Source organism: Ambystoma mexicanum, chromosome 5p (assembly GCF_040938575.1).
Source record: "Ambystoma mexicanum isolate Mex_15411 chromosome 5p, UKY_AmexF1_1, whole genome shotgun sequence".
Taxonomy (NCBI): Eukaryota; Metazoa; Chordata; class Amphibia; order Caudata; family Ambystomatidae; genus Ambystoma; species Ambystoma mexicanum.
In genome coordinates, this window is record NC_090930.1 from 189,918,295 (window position 1) to 189,931,050 (window position 12,756).

Genomic DNA, 12,756 nt, shown 5'->3' on the forward strand with positions numbered 1-12,756 from the left:
ACGATAGGTGGATCCTAGTAGTAAAAGCTCTGTCTTATCGTCGTTGAGGCAAAGCTCATGTTGAGCCATCCAGGCCTAAATGACCAGATAAACATCGTTCAAGGCTTTGGTATCGGTTGTGCAGTAACCAGTGATGGGAATGAGTATCTGGGTGTCATCCGCGTAGTTGGTGTAAGATACACCCAGATAGGCAACCACATCGAAAAGGGGCTTGGTGAATACATTGTACAATGTCGGCGATACACAAGAGCCTTGAGGGACGCCGCAGAGAATGGGAGAGGGGTCTGCCGATGCTGAGGGTGAGAATACCCGCATAGGTTAGCAGAGTCAGAGAAATAGGCAGCGGATATGAGATGTTGGCAAAGTATTTGGTGGTTGACCAAATCGAATGCCGCAGAGATGTCGAGAAGAAGGAGTAGAGCAAGCTTCCCGTTGTCCTTTAGTGTCTCCATCTGAGTTTTCAAATCAATCAGAGCTGATTCGGTGCCGTGTTTGGGGCGGAAGCCTGATTGTCTTAGCCCCAGGAGTTTGTTAGACTCAAGGTAGTCTTGGATCTGCAGGTAAGCTGCGCGATCAAGAATCTTAAGCAGGAACGGGACCGTAGTGATGGGTCTGAAGTTAATTGGGATGTTAGGGTCAAGGGATGGTTATTTGAGTAGTGGGATTACCCACGCATTTAGGAGGCATTTATGAAAGATGTGATGAAAGGGGGAAGGTGGTGCGAGGAGGGGAGAAGGCGAATGGTTTAATGGATGGGTTAGCTTGGTATTGGGGGCTAGGTGTGGATGTGAACAGTGGTTGGTCCAACTGTAATGACTTTAGTTTATTTCTGATTTTAGTTTGAAGGGTGGCAATTTTACCCAGAAGTGCTGTCTGTCTATTAGTCCACCAGTTGTTATCTTTAGGACAGGAGTCAGGGGGGGCTACAGGAGACTCAAGTTCCTTGAGAATTTTGAATAATTCCTTGGGATTTGATTGTGCTGACACAATGCAGTTATTGTATGAGTCTTTTTTGGCCTGTAGAAGAGCTTCTTTATAGTTAAGGGTGGCTAATAGAGGCTATCCTTGTGTGTGTCAGAAGGGTGACTTTTCCAGCGTGACTGTGCATTACGTTTCTCTTTGCGTAGCACTCTAAGCTGCGGTGTGAACCACGAGTTAAGGTGCACGTGTTGTTTGGGTCTTCTGAGTTTGAGTGGGGCGATGGAGTTTATGGCTGTAAGAACTGACTGATTGTAAATGTTGGCTAAGATAGTAGGGTCAGAGCAGGAGTCAGTGGCATTATTGAGCGTGAGGAGGATGAGAGGGAGTAGTTTTTCTGTAGTTATGTTCTTTTTGTTTCTGGTGAGGGTGGCTGGGGCGAAAGGAGGCGCTGGTAGTGAGGCTGCTTCAATACTGAAGGTGATAATGTGGTGATCCGACCAAACGCAAGGGACGCTGGAGAGTAGGCGGGTGTTGCTGTTGGTGTCGCTGAGCCAATCTAAGGCTCGCCCTTTGTTGTGGGTAGGTTCTTGTATGTGGTGAGAAAAACCTAGATCTGTTAAGGTGTTGGCAAGATCCAGTGCCGCCGGGTCATTGGGGTCTTGGTAGCCTAAATTAAGGTCACCTAGGATAATGGTTTGAGAGTTCATTTTCGCCTTTTCAAGTACTAGAGCGGTGATGTCATCCACGAAAAAAGTAGGGGGGCCAGGTGGTCTGTAAATCAAATGGATAGTGGCCGTTTGGTTGGCCGATAATATGAGTTTGAACGAAAGAAGCTCTGCAGTTTCTATCTTAGTACTCAGTCCTAGTGAGTTTTTGTAGATGAATGCAATTCCTCCACCTCTGGCGGTACGGTCGCATCTGGTGATGGCATAATTCGGTGGGATAGCCAGTGAAAAAAGCTGGGCCGGAGGTGGGGTGCAGCCAAGTCTCAGAGATGGCGATGAGGTCAAGCTCCTGAGTCTTAATGAGATATGCAACGTCTAGGGCATGGGCTGCTAGGGACCGTGCGTTGATCATGGCGACCTTGATCAGGCCAGCGTTGCTAGAATTTGCCTTAATCTGACTGGTGTTGCCTGATGCGGCAAGGTTAGTCTGAGTGCCTTGGGCATATGTGAGGTAAGGGTTTGTGGGAACGTGCTAGGCTTCATGGTTTTCAAAGATACGTTAGGCTGCATGGGGTCACCCTTCTTACCCATAAGTCTAGAGCGTAGTCTTAAGTTTCTTAAGGCGGTAGCGCAAGGTTGCTAGATGTAGGTTTTTTAGTGAAGTGGTCGAGCCATAGGGCGGTGCATTAAGGTAGATATTAGGATGCTGGGGAACAGTGCTAGAGCAGGTGTCAGCAAGTCTGCAGGTAGGATCCATGGTTCCAATGTACTGAGTGGTGGGTGCCAATGTGCTGGGGGGTGGTAAGTAGGGCGCGCAGGTGTATAGCCACAGTCCGAGGAGTACTCTTTATAGTGGGATGAGGAGTTTTTGGGCAGGTAGGCGTGGTAACATGATAACAGAGTTGTGTGGAGTGGGCACCAGACCAATGTAGAGGTCACTAAGTGGACAGAGCAGAGTGTAGCTATAGGCTATACAGTACAGAGTGCACTGACGATAACAACAAATGTCAGGCATATCAGGGTAAAGCAAAGCAAAATGCAGCGCAGCTGAATTCAAATGTCAGGCACATCAGGGTAAAACAGTGCAAATGCAGCACAGCTAAAATTCTAATGTCAGGCACATCAGGGTAGAACAGTGCAAATGCAGCGCAGCTAGATTCAAATGTCAGGCACATCAGGGTAAAACAGTGCAAAATGCAGCACAGCTAACATTCTAATGTCAGGCACATCAGGGTAAAACAGTGCAAATGCAGCACAGCTAAAATTCTAATGTCAGGCACATCAGGGTAAAACAGTGCAAATGCAGCGCAGCTAGATTCAAATGTCAAGCACATCAGGGTAAAAAAGTGCAAATGCAGCACAGCTAAAATTCTAATGTCAGGCACATCAGGGTAGAACAGTGCAAATGCAGCGCAACTAGATTCAATTGTCAGGCACATCAGGGTAAAATAGTGCAAAATGCAGCACAGCTAACATTCTAATGTCAGGCACATCAGAGTAAAACAGTGCAAATGCAGCACAGCTAAAATTCAAATGTCAAACACATCAGGTACACAGTGCAAATGCAGCGCAGCTAGATTCAAATGTCAAGCACATCAAGGTAAAACAGTGCAAAATGCAGCACAGATAAAATTCTAATGTCAGGCACATCAGGGTAAAACAGTGCAAATGCAGCACAGCTAAAATTCAAATGTCAGGCACATCAGGGTAGAACAGTGCAAATGCAGCGCAGCTAGATTCAAATGTCAAGCACATCAAGGTAAAACAGTGCAAATGCAGCACAGCTAAAATTCAAATGTCAAGCACATCAGGGTAGAACAGTGCAAATCCAGCACAGCTAGATTCAAATGTCAAGCACATCAAGGTAAAACAGTGCAAATGCAGCACATCTAAAATTCAAATGTCAAACACATCAGGTACACAGTGCAAATGCAGCGCAGCTAGATTCAAATGTCAAGCACATCAAGGTAAAACAGTGCAAAATGCAGCACAGATAAAATTCTAATGTCAGGCACATCAGGGTAAAACAGTGCAAATGCAGCACAGCTAAAATTCAAATGTCAGGCACATCAGGGTAGAACAGTGCAAATGCAGCGCAGCTAGATTCAAATGTCAAGCACATCAGGGTTAAACAGTGCAAAATGCAGCAGGCTGAGTGCGATTGTTAGATCAATAGGCAAGGCAGTGCGGAGTATGGCCAGGGTAGATGCCAGATGTGCAAGTGCATCAGGATAGTCAATGCCGGTGCAGAGAGCACAGTATTTGTACAGGTAGTGATGTATTGTTCTGGGTAGATGGGATGAGGACTTGCAGCTTTAGTAGATGGTGAGAGGAGGTGGTAGCAACCTCAGTAAGGCCTGGGCTACTGAGGGGTGAGTGATTGGCAGTTTGCAGGTTCACAGAAAGTACTAGAACGTTATAGCGAGGTAAATAGGATGGTATTACCTGGCACAGAAGGGTGCAAGCAGAACACTGCTAGATATACATTCTGCAATTATTTGGGAATAAGGACGTCGCCTGGCGCCAGCTGCACTCGGTCAGCTCAGTCAGAGCGGATGCCTTCATTCATCGCCTTACTTACACAGCCGACTTCCGCCTATCAGCACTTGCTATTGGCTTTTGAAGCGGGGCAGCAGCCAATCCGATGGCGGCTAGACGGTTGGTGAAGCCAGGCAAAGGAGAGGACACATCGATGCAGGGGTGGCGGCCATTTTGGGACATGGGAACACCACGAGTGCCCCAATGGAAGATGCTTCAAAAAAGGGGCTGATGCGCCCTCGCTCTAGATATGAGCGTGAATGTGCACAAGGTGAACGGACATATAATACGAGGCAAATTGCAGCGGGGCACGGAGGGGCTTGGGACAGCTGATAGTGAGTCGAAGAGCTAACCTCACTTCCTTTGTTGGTCGATGGGGTGCTGCTCCAGAACACTCCAAAACATTACTAGTGTTTGTGTGCAACTATCCAAAGCAGTTCCCATGAGAATTTAAACAATTTCAGCAATTTAAACCATATTTAGTGTTTTTACCCAATCCATTCTCAAGATAACTTTAAAACCATTCTGACTGCTTGCCAATCAATTCTGTTTTTCTCTTGTGTTGCTGGGGGGAAAGTGGGATTGGTATTCTGTTTGAATTCTGTGATTCCTGAATACCTGCTCTCTCTCCTCTTATCTCTTTACATCACCTATTGGGGGGTTGAGGGGTGTGCAGGGGGAACTAGTAACCACACTGTTTTTTGCTACACAAACACACAAAAGTATTATTTCTGTGCTGAATGGTTTTGCTCACTATTACTCATTGTGCATTAAAGAGATTACTCATCGTTACATCACCCCATTGGTGATTATTGTATACCCATTAAAACATAGTGTGATTAATTTGTAAATACATAAATAAATATTTTAACTTTGCAAACCAGCCTGATTCCTGGTTCAGTGTGACCGGGGGAAGAGGGGGGGTTCCAGGAGAGGGGTGTGATATGAGTGGTACATCGTTACAATAAAAAAACTTTTAGACACAAATAAATAAGGATTTCAGTTGTGCATTACATGCTAGGCGTTGACTTAGGTGAGTGCTGGATTGAAATCACTTACAGATTGGGGGCTCGTCCTGGATCCAAAATTAGACATACCACTTGTGACAGTCTAACACAGCGTGCTAACTGACGGGGTACATACACCTTGATGGGCTACCACACTGTGCTACACTGTAAAAACACCCTTCAATAGAAACACTCAAAGGAGTTTGGCCTGGGTAAAAGTAACCCTTAGATAAGTCAGAAGGAAATTTATATTTCCGGAATGGCGACCCCAGTGGAAATTAATATGGCAAAATAACACCTACTGCACAAATCGTTTGCCAGGGGTGAATGGGCTAAGCAGGATGAGAATGCTTGGCTGCAGGAAATCAAACAACAAGCCACAGAATTAGATATATGGCAGGTCCAGGCTCCATTACATCAGGCACATAGTGAACTCTATATGGCCCCAAGAGTAAAAGAAGAGCAATGTAAAATTGCCAAAATAGCGGAGTACCTGTACCTCCACATTGGAGAAATACAGGAAAAATATGCCAAAAACCAAGGCCTGGCAAAAAGGCAATTACAACCCCTAGAGAATACCCAAATTGATCTGGAATCTGCAGAGCAAAGGCTACAAAAGAGCCAAGAATCAGAGTGTGAAACCAGACAGTACCTGACAAAAGTAAAAGAAGATCTGGATCTCCTGCAGCAAGAGAGGGTAGAGCAAGACACCAAATTACTGACACTGCAAAAGGAGTGTCAAGAAAGGTTGTACTCTTTAAACTAGAGCCAACAAAAACTGGCAAACAATTAACAATTAACAATTAAGAGTCTGTGCAGAACAGCTCCATGTCTTACAAGACAAGATAGACCAAGTAAAAGAAGAAAATAAATTAATTCTTAAAGACCTTGAATCCCAAACAGAATTTGAGTAAGAGCCCCAGAAAGCTGGTGCATTCAAAAAACAAAGGGACGACCTGGCTGCACAGAGGGGTACTCTAATTCAGGAAAGTGACGCCTTAGGCCAGGAAGTCAACTATTTAAAAACCAATGTTGAGGAAAATCACCTGGCCCCTCAGGGACTGGGTTAACTCAAAATGGACTATGAAAAGCTGTTAGAGCACACCAGGAAGGTGGAAGAGACTCTGGCAAAGAATGACCAGGCCAGCAACGACAGGACTCAGGAGGTGAGCCTCCTGCAGCAAAAATTGGCACAATACTCCCAAATCAAACAGGAAGCACAGAGAGACAATGAGGCTCTCCGTGAAAATAATGACAGGCTCTATAGACAAATAGCCATGCAGGAACAATGAATAGAGACCAGTAAGGCCTTAATAGAAGAACAAAAGGGTCAGATTATTGCATGCCATCAGGGAGTAGGGGCTGAGAGAGATGAGGTCAGATGGGAGAGAGAAACCCCTGAGCATAACCTCAGGAACCCTGGCACCAGAGACTTTATTCCATTCCATGGACTCTGCCACCCCATGTCAACTGGCTCACATGAGCCAAGGGCCACGGGGATGGTAGACTTCAACCCAATGGGTAATATGGGGATAATAGGTCAGCGCCTCCCAGAAATGGATGGGCGGGCATCTTTTTATAGGTTCCCAAGTGCTAGGGCCATCTTCACTGATCAGAGAGACTCCAGTGAGGGGAGAATAAGAGAAATGGATCCTCAGAAATATAACTCATCAAGAGATCAGGCAGTGAAATTTGGTGGGGAATTCCATGAGATTAGGCCCACTAAGGGCATACTAAAAACCTCTTCCCAGCTAGGACAGTGGGGTGTACTCAGCTAATCCTGGGAGCAAAGAAGAGTCAGAAAACTCTTCTGGGCACCACAGGACCCAAGGAACTAGGCCCCCACATTCTGCCAGCCATTCCCAAGCTCGCAGAATCACGGAGAGTCTAGAAGATCAGACATCAACCTCTGGTAGCAGTGCCTCTGAGTCAGAGGATGAGTGGACCAGGGTGACAAGAACTAAAAAAGCCAACAAAGTCAAGAGGGCTTTACTCAAGGATCCCCTGAAACAAATAAAAGCTATTAGGAGCGTCATCACGCCATTCCACAAAAATGCAAAATATTGGGTTTGGGAGCACCTAGAATTATTTGAACAGATGATGGAGACTTTCCATCTGAAGGACAGCCAAAGCTGTATTCAGTATGTAAAGTGGACATTTTCTACTGAGTACTCCAGCTGGTTTGCGGGGCTGGAGGATCAGAACCACTCCAGATGGTCCACCTATAGGGCGGCCATCCTGGAACACTTTTCCATTCATAGGAACCCTCAATAGGCTTGAAAGGCAGCCTACAACTTACAATATGGGGAAGACCAGGCCCCACAAGAATTTGTTCACGAATTGAAACGTGCCTTTGCGCGGACCACTAAAAGGGTGCGCACTGACAGTAAAGAATTTGTGAACACCTTCTTTCATGCTCTCCCTAAGGATATTATGACCCAGCTAGTGAGGGACTTTCATGAGAAAAGATCACTAGACTGGGTCATTGAACAAGCAACGTGCATCTTGGAAGTACAGAAGCCGTTGGAAATAAAAATAGTAGCAAAACCCCAAAACAACCAACACCCCTGCTACTGCTAAGGTGGCGGAGGTCAAGGTTGCCCCCATTTCAGATCTGGAGATGGGGAGGCCTAAGAACCTTCCCGTGCAAAATCCAACCAACCCCAAACCCAGAAGGCCCTCGGGCCAATCCCAAACAGGGAGCCACTGAGGTAACCCCACAAATGGGACCACTAACTCCCCTGACTACATCAGCCCACACTAAAAGGGAAATAGACCCATCCTAGGCTATGTGTGGACTCCACCAGCCCAAGGGGGGGATCCAACCAGACAGCAGGAAACCTAGGGAACTTCCCTCCTCACTTTTCCCAGGAGGGCAGTAATCCCCCAAATGCCGAACCAAACTTCTTTCCCCAGTACCAGCCAAACTTTAACCCCCAAAACAACCCATCCTTCTTTCCCCACTTACCTGAGCCCAGATAGCCCAATCCGGGAGAAGGGAGGCCAAGGGCGGAGGGGTACCCAAACTTTCCTAACCAGTAGTATTTTGTGAGAAGGGATAGTTACCCTTTCTGGAATCAACCCAGGGAAGAGATGAGTTCCCCGTACCAGCCAGAGCGGGTATCCCAACTAGAGCGCCAGGTCCAGAACATGGCACAGGATCTGGGTAGCATGCTGAGGGCTCAACAGAACCCTCAGATGAGCATGGTGGATCAGAATTCCTCAAATCCAGGGTCTGGTGCTTCAGAACAATGATGGGGGAAGAACCCTGACAACCCACCGGTTCCCAGGAAGGAGGCAGAAGGGGAAGTGGGGTGCAAAGCCTTAGAGGAAGCTTCCTTCCCCATTTGTGGAAAGCCCCTGAAAACCCAGGAACTAGAACCAAAATCTCCTGCCCCTGAAAGTCTGCAACCCAAGGAGCAGAGGGCGGGTAGGAGAAATAAAGAGCATAAAAAGACCCATTTTGTGGAGGAGGTGCAAATCTTCCATTTTGAAGGAGAGGAATCCTCAGAGGATCCTGGGAAAAGGGTCTTCTCCTTCAGGGATGCGGGAACTCCTCCCAAAGAAAAATGGGTCGTCAAATGATCCAAATCCAGACTGAGTAGATGTGGGGACCGAGTTAAAAACGCCCATCATCAAACCCCAAAATGACCAGCAGGAACATCCCCTGGTTCAAATCCATCCTGTTGACTGCCTCCAAAAATGGGGGGCAGCCCAGAATCAAAACCAGAGGAGCCCAGAACGTCCCCCATATCTAGCTTTCACCTTTTTCTTACAGATTCTCAAGATCCCAAACAAAGCCCAGCCCAAATCACCTCTCTTTCAGTATCCAAAGTAAGGAGATTAACCCACCAGTTCGCCAAAAATGTGCATTATCTTTGCCCCCTTGAGGAAAAAGAGGGAGATTTTATGCCCCGGTCCAAATACAGGGGCAATGTACAATTTTGGCACTGGTGGACACTGTATTCCAAGCTACCCTTCTGTCAAAAAGGGCCTTTGATCAACTGAATTCGGGAAGGGGGAGAAATACCAAATTCCTCTCACCCCTCTTCCTGGACAACTTCAGAACTTCGACGAGAAGGAAATTCCTGTCGATGGGACAGCGGATTTGGACATTAAAATTGGGCGACACAAGGTGAAGCACCCGGTCATAGTTGTGACTCCAGAGGGCACACATTGTTTACTAAGCAATGACATCCTGCGTAGGTTGTCTCCCCTCATAGATTGTGTAAACAAGGTCCTCTGGACCCAGACTAGATGACCAATAAAATTGAAACATAGTGTCAACCATGTTAGTTTAAATGGCACATGCCACATGGTTGAACAAAAACCTGACCAAATAAAATTTCACTTCCAGAATAATCAAATCCCAGACGTGACAGTAATTGCAGGAGGACAACAAACTGGTGATGGGGAGTCCTCTCTTTTTCTGAAAATCAACCTTCCTTCCAGTTTAAGGTGGCATTCCACACTGGAAGGAAACACTCTGAAATTCTATACAAATTCACAATCAGAAAATCCCATTCCTATAATCCAAAAAGATGAGAAATCAGCTCAAAGATTGGCTGATATTCAGAAAATTGGAGAGCAGTTGTTCATCTCTATTCAGTTAAATGAGGGGAAGAACTCTGTTCTCGCCCGAGTATGTGTGAACAGCGGTAAGAGCTTCATCACCGAGGCCATGTTCCGCAAACTCCCAAAAGATCCAGCCATTCCCACATTTATACTGTTAGACAAATGGGAAATGGAACTGGAAACACCCAATTCCAAACATCTCCTGCCTAGCAGGTGTGTGCTAAAAACTTCCAAAGGCAACATGAGCATAGTCAATAATTGTTGGGTCATGCAAGATGTCCCTGCTGCATTTTATTTAGGCAGTGACATTAGTTTGGACCTAATAAACTTCAAAGCCTGATCCCGATTAGAGGATAATACCATGGTCTTTGATGACACAGAGAAAGCAATTCGGTCAGCTCAACTGCTGCCATGTGCAGTTGAAATTCAGATTGGAGAGGAAGTCACCACTCCAGAATGGACCCGACAATTCTCACTGGAAGTAAAAATTAAAAGACGACAGAAACTGAAAAACCCTGACGCCTATGTCCATCTCAATGCTCATTTCCAACAGCAAGGGTTGGGGTTAAACCCAACACCACTAGTCAACATAGAAGACGACACCATTCCAATAGAGGTGAATAACAGCGACCTAAAGAGTATCACTCTGGGCGCAGGCACCATTATTGGAATGGCGGTTGACGACCAACATTTTTCCATAGATTTAGGTAATGAACTGTTAGAACCAATCCCCAAGAACTGTTTTGACAGTGATAGTGATGTTGACACAACACCAGACCGTATCTTCACCTGGCATGAGGTGAATTTCCTTGTGTACTCTTCCTGCCCTTATGGTATCGAAGATCTGACCTGTGACTTCAGGAGGGATGAGGTGATCTTTCAAGTCCATGAGGACTACCTTTCCCACCTGAAGCCATCCGTCCAAATCAGCACTGTGACTAGGGACTTCTCCACCCAGCTAGAGGAGGCCACTGAGATAGCCAAACCGGATGTCTTTCCAGGCTTCAGACAGATGGTTGAAGAGAGAGTCAACCAAGCTGATGCCTGTGAGACTCTGGAGCAAAGGCAAAAATTGAAACAAGTTTTCTTAGATTTTCTAGATCTCTTTGGGGTGGACTCATATGACTGTGGTCGCACCGACATCCACACAACAACAATTCCCCCGGACCCTGGCATGACTCCAGTGTTTGTGAGGCAATATTGCTTGCCTCTCGCATCAATGGAGTCCCTTACTGAAATAATTAAGAACCATGAGTCCCGTGGGATAATTCGTCCAGTCCACAGCACCTTCAATAATCCGGTGCTGTGGATTTTGAAACCAAACGGCCAGTGGAGACTCTGAGCTGACCTGAGGGAGCTCAACAAGCGGGTCCATACTTCCCGATGGCCTCTTCCCTACATTGACCAAGGGCTGGCCCAGATCCAGTCGTCAAAGGTATTCACTGCAATAGACCTGACCAATGGGTACTGGACTGTACCTGTCAGTAGGGAGGACCAATACAAGCTGACCTTTACCTTCGAAGGGCAGCAGTACACTTGGACCCCGACTCCCTTCGGATACATCAACTCCAGCAATGAATTTAACATCTTTCTACATAAGGCCATGCCTGACCTGGGTGAAAGGGGTAACCTGGCCTATGTAGACGATGTTCTAGTCAAAAGCTCAACTGTGAAGGAACACATAGCAGAGATCCGTTATGTCCTGACACAGTTGAGGGCTGCTGGAGCAAAACCCTCCTTTCAAAAGGCACAGTGGTGCAGAACCCGTGTTAATTTCTTAGGGCATGAGATAACTCCACAGGGTCTCTATCCCCAGGAAAAGAAAGTAAAAGCCCTCCAGAAAATAAAAGACCCCACAACTCTGCAGGAGCTAAGGAGCCTCCTTGGACTATCTAATTACAGCAGAAAGTTCATTGAGGACTACGCAGAGATCACAAGACCCCTGATCCATCTTTTGAAGGGGGGTCAAGTGGGAGTGGGGTCCAGAACAAGCCGAGGCAGTAAAACAACTCAAAAGAAGCCTCTCACAAGCGCCTTGCCTAGATTACCCTTTCAAAAACAAGGAGTTTTTCTTGGAGACAGGGTTCTCAAATACATGCATGTCTGCAGTATTATATCAAAAGCATGGCAAGGTCAATAAAGTAATCTCCTATGCGAGTACGACTTTATCCTCTGTGGAGAAAAAATTCAATGATTGTGAGAAGGCACTCCTGGCAACGGTGTGGTCATTGAAGAATTACCACCCGTTTATCCAGGGGGAACACATCATAGTAGAGACTCCACACCAACCTTTGCAATATCTTCAGAGTGACAGAATCCGGGCCGGTAATGTGAGTAATTCCGTATTACTTCCTGGATTCTGTCAATGTAAGGCTTTCCTGTGGAGGTCAGATATGGCCAAAACAAAATAGTCCCCTCATGCAAGGTCTGGCTGACTTGCAGGATTATGCCAGAGAAAACTGTCTTGAGGACGAAAGTCTTAAAATCAAGGACAACATGGAGGCATACCTGAATTCCCCACACAAAGTCTATGAAGAAGACCAGTGTGAGGGAATGCCCACTGTCTATGTGGATGGGTGCTCCTACCATGTTGACAACAATGGGCAAAAAGAATTTGTGGCCGGCGTAGGGAATACATGGGTGAATGATGCCCCAGAACCCTCTGCTGGGTACATAATTGGTCTCCAAAGTAGTCAAGTAGCAGAGCTGATGGCTGTGTATCAAGCCATCCTCACTACTGTCCAACACCAACTCCACAAACTGGTCATAATCACTGATTCGTATTAGGTTCCGAAGGGGTTCGTGGAGCACCTGGTTAACTGGAAAACCAGAGGCATGCTATGTGCTAATAATAAACCATTGAAACATGGGAAATTAATACAAAACATTGATGATCTGGTCACCTCGAATGAGATGACCATCTACCGGAAAAAGATCAAGGGTCATTCTAAAGTAGAGGGACCAGACATAACTGGAAATGAGCTGGCTGATCAGCTGGCCAAAACCGGAGCCATCCAAGGGGATCTACTTGAGATCGAGGCCCTGTTGGG